The sequence below is a fragment of the Eleutherodactylus coqui genome, chromosome 1 (assembly GCF_035609145.1).
Source record: "Eleutherodactylus coqui strain aEleCoq1 chromosome 1, aEleCoq1.hap1, whole genome shotgun sequence".
NCBI lineage: Eukaryota > Metazoa > Chordata > Amphibia > Anura > Eleutherodactylidae > Eleutherodactylus > Eleutherodactylus coqui.
In genome coordinates, this window is record NC_089837.1 from 435541799 (window position 1) to 435569793 (window position 27995).

The 27995-nt window shown below is 46.0% G+C and overlaps 1 protein-coding gene across 1 annotated transcript in view; it reads left to right on the forward strand.

Moving 5' to 3' along the window:
* Nucleotides 1-18502: 18502 nt before the first annotated feature.
* ZMYM2 (zinc finger MYM-type containing 2) overlaps nt 18503-27995 on the forward strand; it is a 74164-nt gene continuing 64671 nt past the window's right edge. Inside the window, exon 1 of the mRNA XM_066582166.1 lies at nt 18503-18614. The gene's annotated coding sequence lies outside the window, so the exon portion shown is untranslated. The remainder of the gene's footprint in view (nt 18615-27995) is intronic.

Here is a 27995-nt window from a genome sequence, read left to right on the forward strand (position 1 = left end):
CATGTCGCCGGCCAAAATCAAGCCCCGCAAACAGCTTATTATAACTAGCTAACCATGTCGAACCAAAACAAGAATAAGTAAATTAAACGTAGGAAGAAGCCACCATCAGAGAGGATGAAAAAAATTAGAGAAAAGAAAGTGGGGACAACAAAAACGGGAGAAAAAAAAGTGGGGGGAGGGGGTGACCAAATAGATACTTATACGCTCATGTATTGCAAGCCTACTTAGGGAAGGGAGGGAAAAGCAATCTTGTGTCCACATGACACACACCAGGAAAGCCTGAAACTCCAAAAATGAGGACCATGTAAACCATAAATCTGCTGTTTTGCTAGGGTTGAGAGAGCCCTCCGGACCAACTGCTCTATTTGTGCATTATGATTAATCTCCTGGATCAACTTTATGACTGATGGGGGTTGTGTGTACTTCTAGTGTCGGAGGATCACTGCTCCTACAGCCGCTAAGAAGTGGTGCAAGAAGCCTTGCTTTACAGATGAAAGACTGCCAGGGATGATAGAAAGCCAAGCCAATTGAGGAGATGGTACAACTGATTGGTGTGTTGTTTTTTTGGGCATCAGAAAGAACATATTTCAGAAGGGTGTAATACCAGGGCAGTGGCACCACACATGTAGCATAAGCCCTGGTGCCAAATCACAGCACCAATAGGAGACAGAGGCTGTTGGAAAAATAGGGTGTAGAAGATCTGGGCATCTGTACCATCTGGTAAATATTTTACAGTTTTTCTTCTGCACCACACAAGTCAGCAGTAATTTTTTGACAGCACAAAAGCATTCTACCGGTTGGAGTCAGACAACTGGATCAACATGTCCATTTCCCGAGACCAAGTCAACGAGGGGCTTCCAGGAGTGACTGTTACAAGTAGTATATTGTATATGCGAGACAATGTATGAGTGGGAGGCTTGTCTTGTAAAAATAACTCCTTGATAGGGGTGGAAGGGACATAAAGTTAATAAAACCTGGAGTTAGATCGAAGGATAGATGCTAATTGTAGGTACTCCAACCAGATGAAAGAGGAATCTGGGAGAGTGGATTGGAGATCTGCAAAAAGGGGGTAGAGCAGCACGAGTGACCAAGTTTCAGAGTGTTAAAGTTTAAGGTCAGGAAGTCTGTCCCCTCCACGGTATTTAGGACGAAACAGGGATCGATAGCTAAGTATATTCCACACCTTTCCACCCCCTCCACCGCCCATACAAATTTTGAGAAAACTGTCTGGGCCTGTCTGAAAACGTGTGCAGAGAGTTTAATAGGGAGTGCTTGAAAAAAGTAAAAGAAACAAGGAGCAATGTCCATCTTAAGTACATTGATATGCCAAAACAAGAAAACCCCTTTTTTGGAACTTATGTGAAGATTTCAGGTGGTTCTCTCCAGGAGAGGCGCATAGTGCCGCATAAATAAGCGGGGGAAAATCCACAGAGAGATGAATACCCAAGTACTTAATCGAGGATGATCTCCATTTAAAAGGGAGAAACTGGCTCACTAAATAGGCAACTTCCACAATAGTTGTATTGGGACTGACCCTAAAATTGCTTAAATGTCTGAACCCGTTAAACTCATGAAGGATCACAGGGAAAGATATGTGAGGCTCAGCAACAAACATGAGATCTTCTGCATAGAGACCCACCTTATAGTGTTTAGAGCCTACTTATAGATTGTGTAAACTGTGGTTGTTCCAAAGGGCCACTGCAATGTGCTCCATAAAGATAACATAGAGTAAAAGGGACAGGGGCATCCCTGACAGTTGGAGAATGACTCAGACAAAAGACCATTTGTCCTGACCTGGGCTGTTGGCTCTCCATACAGAGCCAAAAGTTTGCCCAGGAATTTAGGCCCTAAATAGATCTGTTCTAGAGGCTTGAATGAAGCTCCAGTGAATATGGTTAAAGGCTTTTTCTGCAACCACAGCTATTAAGCAAAATTATCTTTCCATAGAATAAGACGATGACATAAAGAAGAGAATCTTGTTAGTATTATTTTTCCCCTCTTTCCGCGGTACAAGGCCAACCTGATCATTGCGGATGAGAGATAGTAGAGAAAGACCCAGTCTATTCACTAGTATTTTCAGAAGAATTTACATCCATATTGATCAAGGAGATGGGGCGGTGACTGGCACAATAGCCATGTGTGATAGATGTCCTATGTTTGGTGCATCTCTCCAGGTTCCTAATCAGGGATAGCCAGGTCCCAGATGAAGACAGTGGGGCTATCCTTGTCGGGACAATCATCCCGCTTTTCCTGATTAGTAGTCCTTCCATCATTGCCTGGAGAAATGTAGTTTGTCAGTGCAAATACTATGAGTGGTGTTTGTAGTGTTAAATAGGCCACCATCTTGCATCTGAAGTGAGGCATAGCGCTTTAGTGCACCGCATGAACGTAATATAATGACCAGCCTTACCGTTTGCTGCAGACCCCTGAGTGGTATGTACCTGTGTTTTATTCCCTCTGTTGACTGACTGGCGTCCGTACTAGGCTCGTACAGGTAAGTCCTGCACACGCTATGTCAGCAGAAGGGAATTTCCATCTTTATTCCCTCTGGGCTGTGCACTCTTTTTGCAGACTTCCGTGACTTAGGCCGCTTGTGGAAGGCGCAGAGGTTCTATTTATAGGATCACAATTTGTTACTCATTCCTATTTGCCATCTTGATATCAGGGCCTTTATAAATAAATCCTGTACATGTGCATGGTTTGGAGGAGTTGCATAATTCTTTTATGCCTTAAGAGTCCAGAGGCCCCTTTTTTAAAGGGGAGGTACTGTTAGGCTGTGCGTCTAGGATCTGTGGTTCTACAGGTTTCCATGAGCACAGCTTCACAGGTGAGTGTTAATTAAGCTGGCTGGGTGTAGTGTTTCTCCAGCCAATCCCCTCTGGTCTGCTGCATATAAAAACCAGCATCTCTTAGTAGTAGATGCTGGTCATTTCAGTGCTTTACTGTTTTACTCTGTTGTACAACCCACTCAGAGCTAGTGTTATACATGCTTGTCTGAAGTGTCTCTCTCTCCTTCCCTGAGGATGGTCTGGACACCTGCTGTCCCTCCCCTCCTTGCATTCTGGGGTGTGTGCATTGAGTAGTGTGTGGTACGGTGACCTCGCAGGTGCACGCACCTGCACGTTTCTCCATGTACCTTGGCGAGTGTGGCCTCCAGACGTCTGATGTATTGTGTGTGTCAGGTGGGTGATGCCTGACACTGTTCCCTGTATCTCACCATGGTGGCAGACTCTCTTTCCCTCTTGAAGTGAGGACACTTGGACTAGCTATGGTTTGCTATTTGGATGCATGTGAGTTCTGGGTGGGCTTTCTGTTCTATGTAGTTTGCAAAACCTTCTGTGTTGGTTTGAACAGCGACTTGTCCTATATGTCTGTGCAAGTGGCCAGACGTGTTCTCTGTGCAGTCCTGTTCTATGTGGTTTGCATAACTTTGTGTGTTGGTGTGAACAGCGGCATGTTCTGAATTTCTGTGCAGGTGGCCAGACATGATATGTGAACTGTTGTGTTCTGTGTTTAGTGTGTGTGAACATTGTCATGTCCTGTGTTTTGTGCATCTCTCCAGGTTCGTAATCAGGTATAGCTAGGGCCCAGATGAAGACAGTGGGGCTATCCTTGTTGGGACAATTACCCGGCTTTTAGGCAGGGGTTCCTCACTTTCCTTGATTAGTAAGGGACAGGAGTCATTTCATTGCAGCCTGCAGAGGTGCAATTGGTCCCTGCAAATACTATGAGAGGTGTTTGAGGTTTTATTAGGACACCATCTTACATCCGTATTGAGGTGCAGCGCACTAAAGCACCATGCCTCATGGACGTAACATAATGACCAGCTGTTATCAAAAATAACATATTTAAATTGTTCTTGTTTGATATATAAATATTTTTAAAATATATGAAAGTTTTTAAATTTGGTAAATAATCTTAATTTGCAATGAGGCTTGAATAATTTTGATTGCGACTGTAAAACTATGTTGATGATTAATCAAATGTTGAACAATCATCTGATGAATGTTCATTTTGCAGATGCTGCCATACACATTTAATGCCATAGTGGCTGTTACAGTTATTCAAACTGGCCATATATGTTCAATAATAGCGGGCAATGGATAAAAGTCTTCCTGGGAATGTTCTTTCAAAGAAAGATTTTTCGTAAATGAAAGCTCTTTCATTGCATCAAAAGATCTTTTGTTCAACAGTTGGACAAAAATGTAAAATGTGTCAGGCTTCTATCCAAACAACGACTGTCTATTGGCTAAAACAATCATCCCATTGGTACATTTCACCCTGTCGTTTTGGTTGAAATCGTCCATTTACATCAACGTTAATCTAATGGTTCCCAAACACATTAAACTGAGGGCGCATTCAGACGACTGTATATCGGCCGGGTATTCACGCCGGCCGATATACGGCGTCTCTCTCTGCAGGGGGAGGAGGCTGGAAGAGCCGGGAGAAGTGCTCTGAGCTCCCGCCCCCTGTCTGCCTCCTCTCCGCCCCTCTGCACTATTTGCAATGAGAGGAGGCGGGACGGGGGCAAGGCTACGTTTTGGGAATTAGCTCCGCCCCTGTCCCACCTCTCCTCATTGAAAATAGTGCAGAGGGGCGGAGAGGAGGCAGAGGGGGGGTGGGAGCTCAGAGCACTGCTCCCGACTCTTCCAGCCTCCTCCCCCTGCAGAGAGAGACACCATATATCGGCTGGGCGTGAAAACCCAGCCGATATACGGTTGTCTGAATGCACCCTGAAGTTGATGAAAATAGATTATTTCAACCAAAACAACCATTCCTTGAGGAAAATTTAACAGCAAACGATTGTTTCAGCTGAGCAATGATAAACTGTCATTTTCTTTAAGGAAGTCAACCACACTTGAAATTTTAATTCTAATAGTTAGACGAAACGTCTTTTGTTCATCCAAAAAGTTTTTTAGTCTATTAACCCATTCAGCAGCAGGTTTCTTACTACCCTGTCAGACCCACCAGGGCAGGTTTTTTAAATCGGCCAATCATTTAATTTCAACTAATTTTGCAGTCGCTTTCCAAGAGCCATAACTTTTTCATTTTTCCATTCACATAGCCATATGAGGGCTTGTTTTTTGCGGTACAAGTTGTACTTTTTGATGGCATCATTTTTGGGTATATATAATGTATTGCATAAATTTTATAAAAAAATTTGTAGGAAGATTGGGAAAAAAATTCTGCCATTTGTTTTTTGGATTTGATTTTCACGGCGTTCAGCGTGCAGAATAAATAGTGTGATAACATTATTCTCTGTGGTAACACGATTCTGGCGATACCAAGTTTATACCATTTTTCTATGTTTTGCTATTTTGTACATTTAAAACATTTTTTTTCTTAACCCCTTAGTGACCAAGCCTGTTTGCGCCTTAATGACCAGGCCAAATTTTGGAAATCTGACATGTGTCACTTTAACATGGAAAAACACCAGAAAGGTTTTGCATATCCAAGCGATTCTGACATTGTTTTTTCGCCACATGTTGTACTTCATTTAGGCGGAAAAATTAGACCGATAGAATTTGTGTTTAGTTATTAAAAGTGCCAAAATTGGGAAAATTTTGAAAAAAATCATCATTTTTTCACATTTCCAACTGCAATATCTTAAATATGTGCAAACATACAGTAATATAGAAATTTTTGCTAAGATTTATATTTCCACCCTTTATTTTGGGCACACATCGGAAAAACTTTCGTTTTTTTTTAACCATTTAGGAGACGTACAAATTTAACATGACTTTTTAGCATTTTGAGGAACACTTTGTTTTCCTACACCAAGCCAAGATTGGAAAGGCTCATGAGTGTCAGAATAATAGATACCCCCACAAATGACCCCATTTTAAAAACTACACCCCTTAGTGTATTCACTGAGGGGTGTCATGAGTATTTTGACCCCACAGTTTTTTTCAGGAATTAATTCAATTTAGAGGAGAAAAAGTAAAATTTCATATTTTTGCAAATCTATCATTTTAAAGACATTTTTTTCCTATAGTTTACATGAAAATGAGGATTTACACCCCAAAATGGATACCCCTGTTTCTCCCGTGTTCAGAAATATACCCATTGTGGCCCTAATCTTATATCTGAGTCCACAACGGGGCCCAAAATGAAAGGAGTAGTCAGTGTCTTTCAAAACAGAAATTTTGCTTGAAGTTCTTTTAGACCCCATAGCACACATGTAGAGTTCTTGAGCGCCCAAAACCATAGAAAACCCCCACAAATGACCCCATTTTGAAAACTAGACCCCTTAAGGAATTTATCTAGGGGTGTACTGCATATTTTGACCCCACAGTTTTTGAATGAATTCAAGCCAATCAGAAGGAAAAAATTGTAATCTCCGTTTTTTTGGCAATTCTGTCATTTTAAAAACAGCTTTTTTTTGTACAGCACACATATGAATGAAGACTTGCACCCAAAAATGGATACCCCTGTTTGTCCCGTGTTCAGAGACATACCCATTGTGGCCCTAATCTTATGTCTGGATGCACAACAGGGCCCAAAATGAAAGGAGTAGTCAGTGGCTTTCAGAGCATAGATTTTGCTTGAAGTCCTTTTAGGCCCCATTGCCCACTTGTAGAGTTCTTTAGTGCCCAAAACCATATAGAACCCCCACACATGACCCCATTTTGAAAACTAGACTCCTTAACGAATTTATCTAGGGGTGTACTGTGTATTTTGACCCCACAGTTTTTGAATAAATTCAAGCAAAGCAAAAGGAAAAAATTTGGATTTTCGTTTTTTTGGCAATTCTGTCATTTTAAAAACAGCTTTTTTTATACAGCACACATATGAAGGAAGACTTGCACCCCAAAATGAATACCCCTATTTGTGCTGATTTTAGAAATATACCCATTGTGGCCCTAATCTTATGTCCGCATGCACAACGGGGCCCAAAATGAAAGGAGTAGTCGGTGGCTTTCAGAACATAGATTTTGCTTGAAGTCCTTTTAGGCCCCATTACCCACTTGTAGAGTTCTTGAGCGCCCAAAACCATAGAGAACCCCCAAAAATTACCCCATTTTGAAAACTAGACCCCTTAACGAATTTATCTAGGGGTGTACTGTGTATTTTAACCATACAATTTTTGAATAGATCTAAGCGAAGCAGTAAGAATAAATTATGATTTTCATTTTTTGGGCTATTGCGTCAACTTAAAAACAGGTTTTTTTGTACAGCACACATATAAATGAAGACTTTCACCCCAAAATAGATACCCCTGTTTGTCCCGTGTTCAGAAACATACCCATTGTGGCCCTAATAGACTTACAGGACACATGGCTAGGCCTACAATGAAAGGAATACCCGTTGGATTTCAGGGTACAACTGAATAAATTCCAGGCCCAATTGCCCACTTATAGAGCCATTGAGCGGCCAAAACTATAAAGAACCCCCACAAATGACCTCATTTTGAAAACTAGACTCCTTAACGAATTTATCTAGGGGTGTACTGTGTATTTTGACCCCACAGTTTTTGAATAAATTCAAGCAAAGCAAAAGGAAAAAATTAGGATTTTCGTTTTTTTGGCAATTCTGTCATTTTAAAAACAGCTTTTTTTTATACAGCACACATATGAAGGAAGACTTGCACCCCAAAATGAATACCCCTATTTGTGCTGATTTTAGAAATATACCCATTGTGGCCCTAATCTTATGTCCGCATGCACAACGGGGCCCAAAATGAAAGGAGTAGTCGGTGGCTTTCAGAACATAGATTTTGCTTGAAGTCCTTTTAGGCCCCATTACCCACTTGTAGAGTTCTTGAGCGCCCAAAACCATAGAGAACCCCCACAAATTACCCCATTTTGAAAACTAGACCCCTTAACGAATTTATCTAGGGGTGTACTGTGTATTTTAACCATACAATTTTTGAATAGATCTAAGCGAAGCAGTAAGAATAAATTATGATTTTCATTTTTTGGGCTATTGCGTCAACTTAAAAACAGGTTTTTTTGTACAGCACACATATAAATGAAGACTTTCACCCCAAAATAGATACCCCTGTTTGTCCCGTGTTCAGAAACATACCCATTGTGGCCCTAATAGACTTACAGGACACATGGCTAGGCCTACAATGAAAGGAATACCCGTTGGATTTCAGGGTACAACTGAATAAATTCCAGGCCCAATTGCCCACTTATAGAGCCATTGAGCGGCCAAAACTATAAAGAACCCCCACAAATGACCCCATTTTGAAAACTAGACCCCTTAACAAATTCATCTAGGGGTGTACTGCGTATTTTGACCCCACAGTATTTGAATGAATCTAAGCAAAGCAGAAGGAAAAAGTTACGATTTTCAATTTTTTGGGCAATTTTTTAAATTTAAAAACAGTTTTTTTGTACTGTGTACATAGCAATGAAGACATTCACCCCCAAATGGATACCCCCATTTGTCCTGAGTTCAGAAACATACCCATTGTGGCCCTAATTTACTTACAGGACCCATGGCAAGGCCTATAAAGGAGGGAACACCCGTTGGATTTCAGGGCACAACTGAATAAATCCCAGGCCCCATTGCTTATTTGTACGGAATAAAAATTGACTCCCTAAAAATTCCCCACCCCCTCCGCGCCCTTTTTGGCGTTCGCAAATCTTAGATAAAAGTAATAATGTGAACTGTGTGGTATTTCCGAAGACATGGTTGGAATGGGCCCATGGGGCAAAAAAAACGTGTATCCCCCCCTCCTCTCATGCTTTTTGGGGGTATTTCGTGACCTTAAACTAATACATGGAATGACGGGACTGGAATACCCAGAGAGGCTATCCAAATTGGGACTATTTACTCTAGAAAAAAGAAGGTTAAGGGGCGACCAAATAACCATGTATAAGTACATGAGGGGACAACACATGGATCTCTCCCGTGATCTGTTTACACCCAGGACCACGACGGTAACAAGAGGACATCCGCTACGATTAGAGGAAAGTAGGTTTCATCACCAACACAGAAAGGGGTTCTTTACTGTAAGAGCAGTTAGACTGTGGAACTCTCTACCGGAGGAAGTGGTGATGGCAAAATCCATAGAGGAGTTTAAAAGGGGACTTGATGTCTTTCTGGAGAAGAAGGATATTACAGGATATAAATATTAGGTTAAGTGTCAATCCTGGTATATAGGCAGGTAGGAACTATTAGGGGTTGATCCAGGGAACAGTCTGATTGCCATTAGGGAGTCGGGAAGGAATTTTTCCCCCAAAAGGGCTAATTGACTTCTGGCCTTGGGGTTTTTTGCCTTCCTCTGGATCAACACAGTAGGATAGACAGGCTGGACTAGATGGACAATGTCTTCATTCGGCCTTACATACTATGTTACTATGTTGCTATGTTAGTGGCAGGGACGGGGTGTGAAAAGTGGCGTTCCGTGAGTCTCCGTAAGCTTGATGAGGTGCGGCGGTCTCGCACAGAAGGCGCTCAACAAGCTTCTCCTGGAACTGCAGGAAGGCGAGCGTTCCTGGGGCTTCTTGTAAAATACGTATTACAGGTAGCGGTCTGAATAACGCCGGGCTCACGCAGCCGTAGGCAGAATCTGCTTGCGGAGGCCCGCAGTGGATCCCATCTGTGAGCCCGGCTGTGACCCTGCGTACGGCCGCGTAATGTACTGCGCATAACTGCATACTTACACGGGCGGTCATGCGCATTACACCTTTTTTTTGTTTGTATTTCCCGCACCGTCGCTTAGCGATGACGCGGGTACCCGCAGCCCGTACACAACGTAGTTGCGTATGGACAGCGGGTATATCTACGACCACGGAGCACAATGGGCTCTATGCTGCGGATATCCGCGGTAAAATAGAACCTGCTGCATTCTGTTTTCTGCGAGTGGATTACACAATTCCGACCCGCTAATGTGAGCGGAATGGTGTAATCCAATGCGATTGATCTGCGTATTAGCGTGGATCAGACGGATGTGGAATCCGTAATTCCTATCCAGTTATGTGAGACCGACCTATGTTAGAGCGCTACTTTTTTATTACGTGACCAGGGACCGCTCAACGAGGCCACCCATCACTGCTCCAGGCTCTCGGCAACCGTTGGTCGCGGCGATCGCGAGCCCGGTAACACCTCCTGGCTCCCGGCTACCTTTAGGAGCCGGAAGCCAGGAGATTTTGAATTTGCCAGGGACTCCCGGGCTTCTGCGCGTGATGTCATCGTCTGGCACGCATGCACAGAAGAGCGGCGGCGGGTCCGGGAGGACCAGATCTCCGGGGGACACCGCCGACAAGCCAGGTGAGAATTTTCAGCTGCCCTGATGGATCCGATCCATCAGGGCAGCTGAAACTTTAACTTTTTGGGCACTTGTATTTAATAGCGCCGATCATAATGCCGGGGGGGGGGGGGGGAGGGGTCCCCGCAGCCCGGGATGACAGCTCCATGCTGTCACGTCCAGAGCCCACGGGGCTTTATTCTCTGTAGGACATATGTTTTTACGTCCTCAGAGAATAAAGCCCACTTGGGCAGGACGTAAAAACACTATGGGCTGGTCGTTAAGGGGTTAAAGGTTTGCATTGTGTCGCCACATTCCATGAGCCGTATTAATTTTATTTTTCCATTGCCAGAGCTCTGGAAGGCCGTGTTTTTTGCGGGATGAACTATAGTCTTCATTTATCTAAGTTTTAGCAACATGTAAATTTTGATTGCTTTTTATTCCATTTTTTCTAGTGGCAAGATTAACAAAATCTGTAATTCTGGCATGCTATTTATTTTTCACTGCATTCTCTGAACAGTATAAATAATATATTAAAGTAATTCTACAGGCCATTATTTTTTCTTCCATGACATATAGGTATTTGTTTAATTCTTTTTCACATATTTTTTTTTAAACTTTTATATGGCTGGATTCACATGAGGGGCGGAAATCTCGCGGAAAGTCTGCAGCGGGACCTCATGGAAATTCCACGAGATTTCTGCAGCTGAAGTCCCGCGGGTTTTGGTAAGGGTTTTTAAAGCAGTTTATTCCGCTACGCCTATCCCTCATCATAAAGAGGAGACAGCATGCAGTGAAAACAGCGATATAATTGACATGCCATGGCTTTGAATTCCGCGCATATCAGTTTCAGCATGGCTTGGCAACAAATGACTGTCCACAGCGTGTGGACGAGATTTTTGCAAATCTCGTTCACTTTGCTGCTTAGTCTCGGGCTTAAGATTGCTGGTGGAATTTTCGTGCAGTTGTGCATGGAAACTTCGCCCTGCATGAACCCAGCTTTAGGGAACGCCATTTTCACGGTTGGCCGATATACACTACCATCTGAGCTGTCTTCCCCCCTTCCCTCCCCCTCACTAACTCTCTGCCTCTCTCCTCCCCTCTGGCTGTTTGCAATGGGAGGGGGAGGTAGGGTAAACTCCCCTCCCTTCTTCACAGCCAGCAATGGGAGGGGTGGGATGGGGGCGGCTGTTTGCATTGCTGGCTGCAGACAAGTGGCTGGGAGGCGCTGGATCTTAGCTCCGCCCCCATCTATTGCAAACAGCTAGAGGGGAGGAGAGAGGCAGAGAACTGGTGAGAGTGAGGGAAGGGGGAAGACAGCTCAGATGGCAGCGTATATTGGCGGGCCGTGAAAACAGCGGCCGATATACACTCCTGTGAATAAGCCCTTAGAGATAAAAAGCTGAAAAAATGTTTTTTGTTTTATAGTTTATTTTTAAAATTAGTATATTTACGCTAAAGTAGAGTAATGGGTACCTCATTTTGTTACAGACGTTTCGATATAATTCGTATAGCCTTGAATTACAGGGTGCATATGGCAATGGTTCGGGTTGGCATTGGCAGTGGGTCGTTTTCTTTATTATATATATATATTTTTTTAATTTTAACCTGTCAGGTTTTTTTTACTTATTCTTGTAACTATTTTTTTAACATCTATGTCCCCCCATGACGTCATATAAGACTTTTTGGGTCATTCGCATTTTTTTTTTCACACTTTTCCCCTGTAACTGGGGCATCTACTGGAGCCGCATCCATAGGAGCCCCAGTTACAGGGAAAAACATCTACCTGCTGTGACAGTAGTCACTAGCAGAGCTGATCTGGGTCTGCTAGAACCCGGCAGCTCTGACATGCCATGGTGGCACAAGGCGTTCACGTGATCGCTGGGTCGAGTAGCGGAAGTAACACTTCTGCTTTCTCCCTCCACCACAAAGCACTCATTGAGAACGATGTAGCCTGTAGAAGAGGAGGCACAAGCAGTTAAAAGCCACTTTTGCCTTCCCCCCCGGATCCTTGGCTGTGACTAACAGCCGAGGACCCGTCCTGCTCCTGCTTGATTGCAGGAGCTTTAAGCCCGTACCATATTTTTACTATCAGCCGGGATTAAAGCCAAGGACCAAGCGCTGTAAATTTACCGTACTTGGTCTTTAAAAGGTTTAACAAACTTACATAGAAAGAAAAACGTACAATGTTTCCCTGAAAATAAGACATAGCATGATTTTACAGAATTTTTGAGGATGCTTGAAATATAAGCCCTACTCCAAAATTAAGCCCTGCTAACAGTTAATTAAAAAATTCAATTTAAATAGTGTCCAGGCAGCTATACATGCAAAAAAGTTAAACCTTTTTAAACAAAAATTAATATAAGACAATGTCTTATTTTCGGGGAAACACGGTATCTAAACGTATGCAATTTTAAGCATACATCTACTTTTTAAATGTTTGCATGAAATGTATAGCCAAACATCTATGCAAGATTTTACACAGAAAAGTATGTTTTATGCTTTAAAGTTTTAAATTATTTTCTTTTGTCGTCAGGCATTATAGAACAAAAATGTAGGCGTTAAAAACGAACGGAAACGTTGAAGTGGTTTTATGGGGCTAAAAAAAATTAAGGGGCAGGGATTGGTGTAAAATAAAAAAGGAACAAAACACCTCTTAGGTTGCTCTTCAGTCCAGTACAATAGCCCCGGGCCCTGCCAAGGCCATCCTGGAAGACGTTCAGCGGTCGTGTGCATACAGACTTCAGCGGTAATTTTAGCACGACTGGCACGTTCTCACTGAAGATGGCTGGGCGGTCACGTGCTCACTGAAGATGGCCGAGCGGTCACGTGCACACTAAAGATGGCCGAGCGGTCACGTGCACACTGAAGATGGCCGAGCGGTCACGTGCACACTGAAGATGGCCGAGCGGTCACGTGCTCACTGAAGGTGGCGGAGCGGTCATGTGCTCACTGAAGGTGGCGGAGCGGTCACGTGCTCACTGAAGATGGCCGAGCGGTCACGGGCACACTGAAGATGGCCGAGCGGTCACGTGCTCACTGAAGGTGGCGGAGCGGTCATGTGCTCACTGAAGGTGGCGGAGCGGTCATGTGCTCACTGAAGGTGGCGGAGCGGTCACGTGCACACTGAAGATGGCTGAGCGGTCACGGGCACACTGAAGATGGCTGAGCAGTCACGTGCTCACTGAAGATGGCGGAGCGGTCACGGGCACACTGAAGATGGCTGAGCGGTCACGGGCACACTGAAGATGGCTGAGCAGTCACGGGCACACTGAAGATGGCTGAGCAGTCACGTGCTCACTGAAGATGGCCGAGCGGTCATCGGCACACTGAAGATGGCCGAGCGGTCACGGGCACACTGAAGATGGCTAAGCAGTCACGGGCACACTGAAGATGGCTGAGCAGTCACGGGCACACTGAAGATGGCTGAGCAAGCACGTGCTCACTGTAGATGGCCGAGCGGTCGCGTGCTCACTGAAGATGGCTGAGCGGTCACGTGCGCACTGAAGATGGCCAAGCGGTCACGTGCACACTGAAGATGGCTGAGCGGTCACATGCACACTGAAGATGGCCGAGCGGTCACGGGCTCACTGAAGATGTCCAAGCGGTCACGTGCACACTGAAAATGGCCGAGCGGTCGCGTGCACACTCAAGATGGGTGAGTGGTCGCGTGCTCACTGAAGATGGCCGAGCGGTCACGTGCTCACTGAAGATGGCCGAGCGGTCACGTGCTCACTGAAGATAGTCGAGCGGTCACGTGCTCACTGAAGATGGCCGAGCGGTCACGTGCTCACTGAAGATGGCCGAGCGGTCACGGGCTCACTGAAGATGTCCGAGCGGTCACGGGCACACTGAAGATGGCCGAGCGGTCACGTGCACACTGAAAATGGCCGAGCGGTCGCGTGCACACTGAAGATGGCTGAGTGGTCGCGTGCTCACTGAAGATGGCCAAGTGGTCGCGTGCTCACTGAAGATGGCCGAGCGGTCACGTGCTCACTGAAGATGGCCGAGCGGTCACGTGCTCACCGAAGATAGTCGAGCGGTCACGTGCTCACTGAAGATGGCCGAGCGGTCACGTGCTCACTGAAGATGGCCGTGCGGTCACGTGCACACTGAAGATGGCCGAGCGGTCGCGTGCTTACTAAAAATGGATGAGTGGTCGCGTGCACACTGAAGAAGGCTGATCGGTCACGTGCTCACTGAAGATGGCCGAGCGGTCATGTGCTCACTGAAGATGGCCGAGCGGTCATGTGCTCACTGAAGATGGCTGAGCGGTCATGTGCTCACTGAAGATGGCCGAGCAGTCGTGTGCTTACTAACCATGGCTGAGCGGTCGTGTGTACACTGAAGATGGCCGAGTGGTCACGTGCTCACTGAAGATGGCCGAGCAGTCGCGTGCTCACTGAAAATGGCCGAGCGGTCGCGTGCTTACTAAAATTGGCTGAGCGGTCACGTGCACACTGAAGATGGCCGAGCGGTCACGTGCACACTGAAGATGGCCGAGCGGTCGCGTGTTCACTAAAAATGGCTGAGCGGTCGCGTGTTCACTAAAAATGGCTGAGCGGTCTCGTGCACACTGAAGATGGCCGAGCTGTCACGTGCTCACTGAAGATGACTGAGCGGTCACGTGCACACTGAAGATGGCCGAGTGGTCGCGTGCTCACTAAAAATGGCTGAATAGTCGCATGCACACTGAAGATAACCGAGCGGTCACGTGCTCACTGAAGATGGCCGAGCGGTCGGGTGCTCACTTAAAATGGCCGAGCGGTCGCGTGCTCACTGAAAATGGCCGAGCGGTCGCGTGCTCACTGAAAATGGCCGAGCGGTCGCGTGCACACTGAAGATGGCTGAGTGGTCACGTGCTCACTGAAGATGGCTGAGCGGTCACATGCACACTGAAAATGGCCGAGCGGTCGCATGCTCACTGAAAATGGCCGAGCGGTCGCGTGCACACTGAAGATGGCTGAGTGGTCACGTGCTCACTGAAGATGGCTGAGCGGTCACATGCACACTGAAGATGGCTGAGCGGTCACATGCACACTGAAGATGGCTGAGCGGTCACATGCACACTGAAGATGGCTGAGCGGTCACATGCACACTGAAGATGGCTGAGCGGTCACATGCACTGAAGATGGCCGAGCGGTCGCATGCACACTGAAGATGGCCGAGCGGTCGCATGCACACTGAAGATGGCTGAGTGGTCATGTGCTCACTGAAGATGGCTGAGCGGTCACATGCACACTGAAGATGGCTGAGCGGTCACATGCTCACTGAAGATGGCTGAGTGGTCACATGCTCACTGAATGGAGCGTGACCAGCAGCTTTTCCCATGGTAGGTGTGATGGGGACAGAAGCTCCTCATACTGGACTGGCCACATAAAACGGGAGTGTTCCCTATGCCTTTATTTTACACTATTCTCTACCCTAACTTTTTTTTCTTAGTCCTAGAAAACCCCTTTACATTCTCATACATTTCACTGGGCATAAAAAAAAATAATGGAAGAACGTCCAAGGGACCTCAGTTTTGTTACAACCAACAGTAAACAGGGCGCACAAAAGAAAAAAAAAAAAAATCAATAGTGAACATGGATGCTAATGCATGTTTCCTTTATTATTTTTTAGCACACCCATAAACTTTAATGGGTGTTTTTGGTCTATAAATACGGACCAAAATAGGACGCGCTGCAAATTTGTTTTACACAGACCATCGTCAACATAAAGCACGCTCGGGATTCCACACGCCCGTAGCTGAATCCGTCTCTGTCCCCGGCCGGTGACCCCGCGTACCTCATCTTTTCTGTAATGCGGACAGACGCTCACCATCCGTCATGCGCAGTACTGATTTTTTTTTTTAAATATGTTTTTCCTGCGTCATCGTCTAGTGGCCTATCGGCAATGTCAATGGCAGATGAGCTGTGGGTCGGACGGCTACCATTGCCTTTAATGGAAGCCGTGAGCGCAGAGCCCGCAGCAAAATAGAACATGCTGCTCCGCTCGCAGAAATCGTAACTCGTTTCTACGAGTGTGGAGGAAAAAGCTATTTTCCATAGCATGCTTTGAACGGTATTTGCTGCGGATCCTCCGTGCGGATGTTCACCTCGGATTTTGTAAAAAAAAAAAAAAAATCTGTTCGTGTGCGGCCGGCGTTTGGGCTCCCACGCACTTACTTTGTGTTAACGCTGCGTTTTTTTAAACTCAATTGTCAATGGGACTTTCTAATGTTAAAAACGTATCAGAAAGAAATCGCGAAGCACAAACTTGCGATACATTTTTAACATTAGAAAATCCAATTGAGATTCGCGTTAAAAAAACGTAGCGTTAAAAATAACGCAAGTGTGTGGGCGCCTTTATATAGAGGGTCCGTGTGCTGTCTGTATACACTCAGTAAAAAAAGATAGGCTGAATATATATATATATTATATAGTTAGTTAGTGTGTAAACTTTTTTTTGGAAGAACATAAATGTGCGCTCTCCTATTCTGTCTACGCGTACGCTGAGCGATGGACTTGAATACGCTTTTTAAAATTCGGACATATTCGCTCAGTGAATAGCGAACACGTCAACGGATAGTTTTAAAAAGGAAATCGTTGATAATAATCCAATCAATCAATAAATTTGCGGAATCGTTTTTTAATCAGTTGTGTTACAGTAAACAATACCCTCGGACAAAGGCTGCTGTCACGCCCGCGTTAGGGCGCACTTCACGTTTATGTCGCTGCTACATTTTTGCAGAAGAGAAACTGAAAGAAAAAGCTGAACTGTATTTTCCTTCATTGGTTTTAATAGGGTTTAAAAAAAACCAAAAACAACCGCAGAGGTTTCCGGTCCATCAGATTTTGGACAAGAAAATAATGCGCTATTTTCCAGTTTAAAAAAAACGGATGCGTAACAAAACGGAAGCAAACTAAAGCCTTTACGTTTTTTTATGAAACACCATTTTAATCAATGTGGAAAAAACATCCACTTTTTTTCAGTTTCTCTCCTCAAAAAAATGGCTCAACGAGACGCAATCCGTGAACCGAGGCGTAACGCAGGCGAGATAATGGCCAGACATGGCCACAGGCTTGCTGTATTACATGGGTATTAGAATACTAAATGGCATCTAGCCCAATGCTGGTGGCTATTGGGACATTGCCTCAACTGTCCAGCAGCCCCAACACACTCCATCATCTCCACGAGGTTTCCAAGAGATCGTCGAGTGAAGCTCCCCTAATATGTCGTCAGCCGTGGAGCCCGCGCGACGCCATTTTGTTTCTGGGGAGCCGGCGGCACTCCTCAGCCTCCTGCTCAGCCAGTCTCGCTGCGTTATGTCCCGGCTCGTCAAACAGCTGACGGGAGACATGTTTACACTTGGGCTATGAAACAAGTGGCGCCTTGGTGTTGTATCCCCTGTAATACATACGTCACGTCATAAGCCGCCTCAGTGACAAAATGGTGGACGGGACGTGGAGAAACCCACTGGTGACATGGCGTGGGGCAGGGGAGGAGTCACTGGACTGGTATTTCCACCAGAGGTGTCATAAGTGGATGCGTATACGAGGGGAGGAGGGATACGTTTGTGCCGCACCGAGAGGTGTGAGGTGAAGCGTGGCCGTTGGGGGAGGGGAGGACGGTGTGCGCCACTGCAGCCGCCATGCAGCGCACGGCTCTCCTGCTCCACGGTGCGGAGTCCATGAAGCGGCTCCGTGTTCACATTAAGCGGCGCCCGTTACATTTATTTCATGAGTTTTGCCGCTTGAGTGAACTCTCACATACGGCCGTGTTGTAAACTTAGGTTTTTATCATACAGATATGTATAGAGGGCGTTGAATCTGCTGCACGCCGCTTGCTCGTCCGGCACTGAAAGGGTGTGCAAGGCTATATGGCGAGACAGAGCAGCCTCACGCCATAAACATAGCAGCGCAGCTTGCAGCATAGCTCCGTAACACGCCCATCCCCAGGGTAAGCCCCTCCCCCGTATACTGCCGTCAGGATGGAAATGGCAACAGCCAGTACAGCGCCAGGCTAATAACTGGTCCGATTCCAGCTCCGACCCTCCCCCCCTCCTTCATAGACAAACTGCAACGCATGGGCGGTGCTTCATCTTCACCAAGTTTTATCAAAGCCCCGCCCTTCCCTCTCATACTTGGAGAGGGGGGTGGAGGCGGGAAAAACCACTAGAGTGATTGATGTCCTTCTCTACCAATCAGCAGCGCTCTCCTTTACTCTGGTGCTGAACGGCTTCGGCCAATCGGAGTAGTTTAAAGAGGCGGGACATTGTGGGGAGCTCAGGCCGCGCCTTCTCCACTTTGCTGCTTTTGACTCCGCCCCCTTATGCTCCGGGACTGGACGGGAGAGTTGGGTTACGGGGGGAAGGATCGCTGTGAGGGGGAACTGCGGCTGGGGCCTGTTCTCTCAGTATCTCCTGCTGCCGGTAAGTGACTAGAAAATGAGACAGGGGGGAACCTAACGGGAGAAAGCGGCTACATTATATGACCTGTCTTGTATTTACCCCGTTACCCTCACGTGTGGAGGCGCTCTCTTACGCCACCTGGCGGGGGTATGTATTATTTACCCCCTTTATCTCGTACACGGTGGTTATTTAGCGCTCGTTTTGAGAACGCCGCCGTCCTGCTTTACGGTACTATTTATGAGGGGAGAGGATGTAAAATCTGCCCGCCGGGCGTTATTGTATTACCGGAGGGGGGATTCTTGCCGTGGTCGGGTCACCCCGGGGTGTGCCGGCGCTGCCTGCGCTGTATTGTTCGGCTGCTCGCTAATGGCGGACGGGAGGTAGCGCCACCGGCAGAGCAGAGTGAGAGTAACAGCGCCGGGGTAGAAAAAAATTCCCACAGGGCAATATATTCTCCCCCCTCTCCTCCTCAATGGACTGTCCCGCCAGTCTCCTCATACAAAGGGACGGGATGTGGGAACCTTCGCTGCGCTCCCTCAGACTCCAGGGCCCTGGGGATATGGGAGACGGGCAGCTGTATGTAGTCAGCGAGCGGCGCTGTGTGCGCTGAGGCGATAGAGAGCAATCATAGCGCTATTAATTATAAGTTCACATTAAGTCTATCTGCCCTCTCTCTCCCCCCGGGTTGTGTATTTATATTGCCCGGTCGCCTATCTTTTGGCCTGTGTCGGCTGTACCATATACCTCTGCTTGAGGGGAGACGACTACAACAGTAAGGCCTGAGCAGCCTAGACCGCAGTAGTGCAGTCTGCCTATTCACTAGGCCCGGATCACATTTGCTGCCTGTTGTATTGTGTGAGGCAGAAGGGAAATCCTTGTCTGCTTAGTGAGTGTGGCGATTGGAACATGATGGCAGCGAGGCAGGTTTGTGGGAGGGAGCAGCGCAGGGTGCAGTACCGACTCTGGCCACTAGGTTTCTCCCTTTCCAAATGTTGTCACAATGCAGCGCAAGGGGCAGAATGCAAATGTTATTTATTACAGCTTCATCTGCCTGTACTGTACATGATCGCGGTGGCTTTATCCCTGCAACTGTATTGTGGAGGTTATCAGAGAGGGTAGGAACCTGGAGCTACAGTTATAAGGCATTTGATCTCATCCTAGTACCCCATTGTTCCAGGGCTGCTAGTTTAACCCTTTCTAGTTCATTGGGATAAATGCTGGTAATTCAGTCTAGCGCATAGCTTTACGTGTTGGACATTAAGGATCCTTCTTATAATGGCTCTGCTGTAACGTAGCTGCATATTCTGCAGCAGGGTACAATATAGGAAAGGACACACGTAGCCATAGCCCCATTATCTGAACCATCATGCTACAGTAGTAGTTCTTCGTGATTTCTAAGCTGTTGTACATGTAATGGGCATCCCTATATAAAGATTATAGCTTGTCACATTGCATGTAAATGGTCATCCACAGTCTTGTCCTACAGGACTGCATTACTCAGAATACGGTCCTAGATGGAAATGTCCGTCTTCTGTTCGTAACAGTTGTGGTGCGTAAACTAAAGTTGTGCCTTGTCTACTAAATACTAGACATTTAAAAAATCTGTAGATATTGCAAAGAGCTGAAATACTTTGCGCTGCAGTGAGTTGAGATGATTCTGGTGTGCTCACTTTTGGAGCAGTTTTGCGCACCATTAAGGCCTCCCACACACAGACGTTTAGCACTGCGCTCATTTGCGGTGATTTTCGACCGGAGTCTGTTCTATTTTAGACGTTTAGCGCACCTCATCAATGATCAGGTATGCTAAACTCCGCTGTCGGCCTCAGCTCCCTGCGCCTGTAAGCGAAAGTAAAAGCGTTTGAAATTGCGACGCTTTCATCAATGCCTGTATTTTGGTGACCTTAGTTGCTTTTTTTTTTTTTTTTTTTTTGCGTTTTTGTTTTGTTGCTTACGTGTTTGGAAACTTTTCAAAAAAAGACACTGAAATTGCTCTGGCCTTTAGGCCGGACTCACACGAGCGCAAGATTACAGCATATGATACGCAGTAATTAGCAGGCGATCAAATACATTGCCTTACGCTGTTTCGCTTTCATTTGTAAGTATTGTATAATACATGAGTGCAGAAAATAACGTAGCATGTTGTATTTTCCTACATATTATGCGCGGGAGAGCCCATTGTTTTCTATGGGCGCATTATCAAAGCCGCCCATATGCAATTACATAGCGTATAGGCGGTTTATATATACGCACTGTTGCAAAGCGGCAGCTTGGAACGTCCAACGGGAAAAAAAATACAGGAAGACCGTGCGTGAGATACGCTGTCATGCGCAGTTCAATATCGCTGCCATACACGATGAGGGGGCGGCTCCACAGCGGTAAAACCCTGAGTGACTTACGCAGAGTTTTACACATATGGCCGTGTGAGGCCGTCCGTAAATGATAGGGCAGGCTCACACTAGCCTAATTTCATTACATATTGTGTGATGAATGGAGTCAATGAAGGTCCATTGACCCAATCACACTAGTGTTTTTTTTCTATTGCATAAAAAAAATAACAGTGCGAGATACGGCCATATTCTCTATAGGCGCGTAATAAATGGTGTACATATGTATTAAGCGACGGCGGGAAGTGTTAAAAAAAGAAACAAGTGAGACTGCGCATGACGGCGTGTGAGAGAGATGCGGTGATAGACCGGATCCCCACCGGCTCACACAGCAGTAAACCGCTGTATTAGACATGCTGTGTTCTACGCTTGTGCAAGCCGGCCCTCAAAGGGGTTGTACAAAAGTTGCAAGTTATCACCTATCCTAAGAATAGGGGATTATTCGCTCATCAGTGGGGGTCTCACTGATAAGATACTGATGTATCCTGAAAACGGAGGTCCCTTGTTCCCCATCCTCTGTACTTTGAAGTGACTGAACCCCTCGGCCAGGGAGGGGATGACTGAATGGAGCGCTGCTGGGGTAAGTGCTCTAGCGCTTCATTCACTTTCAATAAGGCTGCGGTCATACCAGAGTGGGTAGCGCTTCCTTCACGCTGACGTCACTGCGGGGTGAAGTGACCCCCGCAGTGACAGGCAGAATGGAACATGGAAGTCAGTTATGGACCCCACCAATCAGCAAGTTATCTTGTGGAGAGGGGATAACTACTAATCTTAGTACAACCTCTATAAAGGGAGTTTTCTGGGACTGAACTAATAATGACTTATGCTCAGGATATCTTAAGGCCCATTTAGACACAACAGTTATCGCTCAAAATTCGTTCGAAAAGCCATCTTTTCAGCAATAACTGTTGCATCTAAACGTGCGGTCGTTGTGCACTTTTCGTGCTCTATTCATTCATCGGTGTTTTTTAGCAAGCTAGAAATCGATGACTGTTATCAGCGCCACACGCTGATAGTATTCTTTCAGCTGGTATCCCGCTGGCAGTTCTCAGTGGGACACCACCTGAAAGTGCAGAGAACAATGCAGCTGTTTGCATATACAAACAGCTGCATCGTTCTCGGAGCTATCACAGCGGTATCCCGCTCCGCCTGCATAACTCTAAGTATCTAATTAGCTACTTGATCGCTCAAAACTGTCACTCAAGCTGTCATTTGAGCGGTTTTTGAGCGATTGTTTCAGTGTAAATCGGCCTCTACAAGTAGTTGATAAGCAGGGGGCTACTGCTCCGAATCCCTACTGATCAGTTGATTAAAGAGTCTGCAGCACTCAAGTAGGAGTTGCAACCTCTTCTTATTCATCGGTCACATGGCCTGCTAGCATCTCAGTCGGTGCAGTCATTATACAAAGTGCCACGCTGCACCCAGTAGGGGTCACTTCATTCAGCCGGTTCGTGGGGGTCCTGAGCGGTAGACCCCAGACGATCAATTATTAATGACCTGACCTGAGGATAGTTCATCAATAGTTTACTCTCAGAAAACTACTTTTAACTCCTTAATGCCAAGCGACGTAACTGTACGTCCAGGCAGAGGGGTATTTAATGTAAAAGGATGTACGCTTACGCCGTGTGCATAGCGCAAGATCAGAAGAGATCCTGTGCTATCCGGCAGTGGGAGCTGGCTGTCAGCTATAGCAGGCCTCCCGATGCAACAGCAAGTGCGTTGGGACAGCGCCCCCCTCTGTTAACACCTTACACGTCACGATCGATGTAGCTTGTGGCATGTAAAGCGCTCACAGAGGGAGCACGCTCCCTATGCAACGTCATTATGCCGCCCCGTGAGGTAATCGCGGAGGGTTGCCATGGCAACAGTACGCCAGCTACAGGTGTCCTGCTTTGCCATTGCCTATGATCGCTATCACTAGCGATAAGGCATTGCAGGAAAGAAGTCCTGAAATGCTTTTATCATAGCGATCCTAGGTGCTATGGTGCAAGTCCCCCACAGGGACACAAATTTGTAAAAAAAAAATAAAGTAAAACCCCTTTTAGTGCTTCCCCCCCCCCCCCTTTATTAGTATAAAAAAAGTAGAATCCCACATATTTTGTATCGTCATATCCGCAACGACTGATCACACTTTTTATCCTGCTCAACAAAAAGCATGTAATAAAAAAAACTGAAACAAAGTGTTAAGTTTTTTTCATTTTACTTCCCCCAAAAAGCAATAATAGTTATCAAAAAAGCCATGTGTACCCCAAAATAGTACCCATAAAAACACCTGGTTACGCAAAAATAGCCCTCACAGAGCTCCATCCATGAAAAAATAAGTTATAGGACTTTGAATGCAGTGATTTAGAAAAAAATGTACAGTTAGTCTCCTACTTGCGAACAGGTTCCGTTCCAGGAACCTGTTCGCAAGTCCGAACAAATGGTAGTATGGAGCGGGATCGCGGGTGGATCCCGGTCCATACAACGTCGGGTGCCGGCTGTTCTTACAGCGGGCACCCGGCGGCAGCAGTTCCGATGAGCCGCGCCGCTTGTTAGAACTGTTAATACTGCTCTGACAGCGGTATTTAGAGTGTTAACAGTTCTGGCGAGCGGCGCGGCTCGTCGGAACTGCTGCCGCCGGGTGCCGGCTGTAAGAAACAGCTGGCACCCGACGTTCAGGGGGCCCGTACAGCGTTCCACGATGAGATCGCGGGACGCTGTGCGGTTGCTAGGCAGCCGGGGACCTCCTGAAAGGCCCCAGGGCTGCCTATGCAGAGTGCCCATCAAGAGCACGGCCTTTCAGGAGGTCCCCGGCTGCCTTGCAACCGCAGTGTCCCGCGATCTGACCGGACAGGCTTCTATCAGGCTTGATAGAAGCCTGCTTGGTCCCTGCACAGTATGATGTAATGCCATAGCATTACATCATACTGTGCAGGACAGATAGTTCGTATGTAGCAAAATTCGTAACTCGAATGTTCGTAAGTTGGGGACTATCTGTAATTAATTAATTAATTAAAAAAAGGTTCTTATTGTGAAAAAAAACCTAAAAAAATAATATTGTAATTGTACTGACCCACAGAAAAAATGTATTGTCATTCATGCTGCATGATTAACGCGGTTTACCCCCCTACCTTAAAAAAGCAATTGCAGAATTGATGTGTTTTCTCTCCCTGATATCTTAAAAAATTACTAAAAGTTTTACAACATAGTCCATGTACCCAAAAATTGCATCAATAAAAACTACAGTTCGCCATACAAAAAAACAAGCCCTCATACGGCCGTGTCGACGGAGAAATAAAGTTATGGCTTTTGAAAAGTGGAGATGAAAATCCTCCCCAAAATCGTTGCGTCCTTATGCCCAAAACAGGCCATGTCCTTAAGGGGTTAAAGGGTTTTTTCAGGATTCCTAAAGGGCCAGTCTGCTGAAACTCTTTTCATTCATTACGTAAGCAGTCCCCCAGTATAGATAAGTCAACTAGTAATACCTTGTTTAGTTAAGGCCCATTTACACGTAACGATTATCACTCAAACGAACGAAAGTGCATGATCGTCTAAACGGGAGCCATCGTGCATTTCTCGTTCGCTCTTCGTTTGTCGCTCAGTTTCGGCCTGCTTGCTCACGTCTTGTTACATTTAAGCACTCGGTGCTTCATATAGGAATGTGAAGCACTGAGCGAGAAGTTGGCGGTTCTCAACAATGATCCTCTTGTCTGAACAGGCGGAACGAACAACTGCAAACGAATTAGTGGTGACGTCACTCGCTCGTTCAGACCAGAATCTGCTCATGTAAAGGGGGCATTATTCCTTTCTAGCTGAGAATTCCTGGAATCTTTATCTGCATGTGGTCATGTGATCTCGTTGTGACTACCTAGGAGTTGCTTGTCTTTTGCTGGCATGGCCCTTTAATATTGATGACCTATTTTTAAGATAGGTCTTCGATTTCACATCAGTTGGAGTTGAGATTTGTAAATCGCAGCATGTCCTGTGTTTCTGTGTTCTTGCTACTTTTTTTTGTCACTCATGTTTCCTTTCGAGCCCCCGATTTATCGCAGCGCATGAACTCTCCAATGTTAAAAACGCATCGCACGAATATCGCAACACCTGTTGCCTATTGTAAGAAAAACAGACGGCTTCGCGCTCGCCCGTATGAAGGAGCCCTAATAGAGCAAAGGGGGTCTTGCTAAATGGGGCATCCTCCTCAGCGATGACATATGGAAAGGGGGTGTCCTGGTGAGACTTAAAACTTGGCAGAGTAATGCTTTGTTCTCGTCTGTGTGAAAGGTTCCATTCTGGAAAATGCTGAACAGCAAAACAAAAGGCAGCCCTCCATTATAGTCAGCGGGATCTGTCTGATGCCATTTGGTTCGTCATAGGACGGATCCGTTTACTGCAGAATTTCCATTTTTCTGTTTCTATGACACAGCAGAAGAATAGAAACCAGAACACAGCGGTAAACAGCCCAAATTAGCAAAAACATAATGTATGCGGCTATTACATGTACTTATACCAAATCACCAGTTTTTTAGTAGCTGTATCTAAATGACACGGGCAACTCCTGCAGCCAGATCTATTTGTCGAGCATGGGCAAACAAAATGGAGTATTGCTGTGACTCACTTTAACCAGAGCGTTCATATCCTGTAATGTCCTGTGACCAAATCTATACAGTGCCAGCTGTATGGTATCCTATGGATCTGTTCACCTACAGGAGAAGGAAGATGCAACATGGCTTAGCTCTTCTACCCTCACACATCAGTACACTCGCACTTGGCTGCTGAGGCAGCTGCTGTAAGTAGGCTATGGTAGAGGTGATAACAAACATCTGTATAATGTTATAATTGGTGGAAAAGTCCCTTTAATGCACAAGCCCCCTACTCCCTCTAAAAATACAATTTCAGAAGGCAACCTTTCTACTTAGAGCACCAAGAAGGTGACTGAGGAGACTTATAAGGCCATCCATGCTCCTCTGGGTAATATGCAAATAAGGATGCAAAGATGGAACAATACCTCTGCAGCACCATCTATTGGATGGCATTCCTTCAAATCAATGTCCGACCCTTTATACAGGTCAGTAGAGCAATAATTAGGAATTCAAAACCAAGCCAGGATCCTACTGCACACTGATGAAGGGCAAAACCCCCGAATTGGCTGTATGTGTATGGATTCTGGCTTGGTTTTCAATTCCCAATTATTGCTCAAGAGACCTGTATAAAGGGTCAAGCATTGATTTGCAGGAATGCTGCCATCCAATAGGTGGCGCTGCAGAGGTATTATTCAATCTTGCTTATTTGAATACATAGCCGTGTGCTATGTAAATCGGACAGCACACTTACTGGTGTCTGTGCTGTCTGATGTAAGTTGAGCCAAAGCCTCTTGGGCAGAACTTGCATTCACATCTAGTGTTCACCTAGCTAAAAAGCTTTTGTTTTCTGTAGGGTTAAACTTTATTCAAAGCGATGGTACTAAGATTGCCGGTTAACCCCTATCCATATACCCCCCCCCCCACCATCTTCCTCACTCCTGCACCCCCTGCATTGAGGAGGAGACTGCATGGATTGCTGGTTGCGCAAGCATACCAGCACTCCATTCACTTTCAGTGGGGCTGCGGAGATACCTGAGCAGTACCCGCTTGGGTATTTATGTCAGCCAATTCCTTTGCAAGTGCTCCCTTCATGTTGATGTCAGTGTGTGGTAGATTCATCAGTGTTAAAGGGGTTGTCCCGCGATAGCAAGTGGGGTTAAGCACTTCTGTATGGCCATATTAATGCACTTTGTAATATACATTGTGCATTAAATATTGGCCATACAGAAGTTATACACTTACCCCCTCCGGTGCTGGCGTCCCTGTCTCCATGGCGCCGACCAAAGCCGCCTTCTGCCTGGATTAGACGCGCTTGCGCTGAAGGGGCCGCTCCGGCGTGCTCGCGCCACACAGGTCTTCTGCGCATGCACACCGGAGCCGGACAGAAGAGGGCAGACTGCGCAAGCGCGTCTAATCCAGGCAGAAGGCGGCTTTGGTCGGCGCCATGGGGACGCCAGCAGCGGAGGGGGTAAGTGTATAACTTCTGTATGGCCAATATTTAATGCACGATGTATATTCCAAAGTGCATTAATATGGCCATACAGAAGTGCTTAACCCCACTTGCTATCGCGGGACAACCCCTTTAAGGGCTCTGTTAGGTTTTGAGAGACCAGAAACAGTTGGCTCACTGAGGGATCAAGTTACATGCAACACATAGATGTCTGTGAAGAGGAGGAGGCAGATACAGCAGCTGCAGAATGAAGGGAAGGCAGAAAGTTGCTGGTAAATTCTATTTGACTCCAGTGCTACGGTTGTACAACATCCTCCATGGTGCTGTTTCTGAGGGTGTGCTGCGGAGGAGAGCAGGACCTCCTGCCTGCAGTGTATAGGGACTTCATACCAGCTAGTTTTTTTTCACTGGCTCAGAGACAAAAATGGAAAAATAGAAGCTGTAGCAGGGAAATCTGCTGCAGAAATCCATCTACACGTCATACAATGTTCACAAATAGTATTGCTACTTATGTACACACAATGGTTTATTCTGAAAAGTCACCTGTCATGATGGGAACGCTCTATCATGGTATATCCATCTCAGCCATTTATGGCTGAACTGGTAATGCCTGTCCTATCACTGGGACTATGGAAGCAACTGATTTGGCTTTGTATGGCTTTCATAACTCCCATTCACGTCTGTGGGAGTTTTAGAAGCAGCACAGAAGAGTAAATTTGGCTGTTTTTGAAACCCTGGCCACAAAGGTAATCCAGGATGGGGGATATCCACTCGAATTTGGAACTCGTCTGACATTGATTGCGTATTCTGTGGATATGCTATAAATGTAGGATATGGTCATACCGCTTTATGGCTTCTTCTTAAAAACTGTATAAAATGCTTTATTAGGGCTTATTCATATGGCTGTGATTGCGGTGAATTAAGTCAATGAAAGTACATTGTTTTTTATTGATCCATTCACATTAGCCTATATACTTTGCGTGTAGACAGGCATGAAAAAAAATAG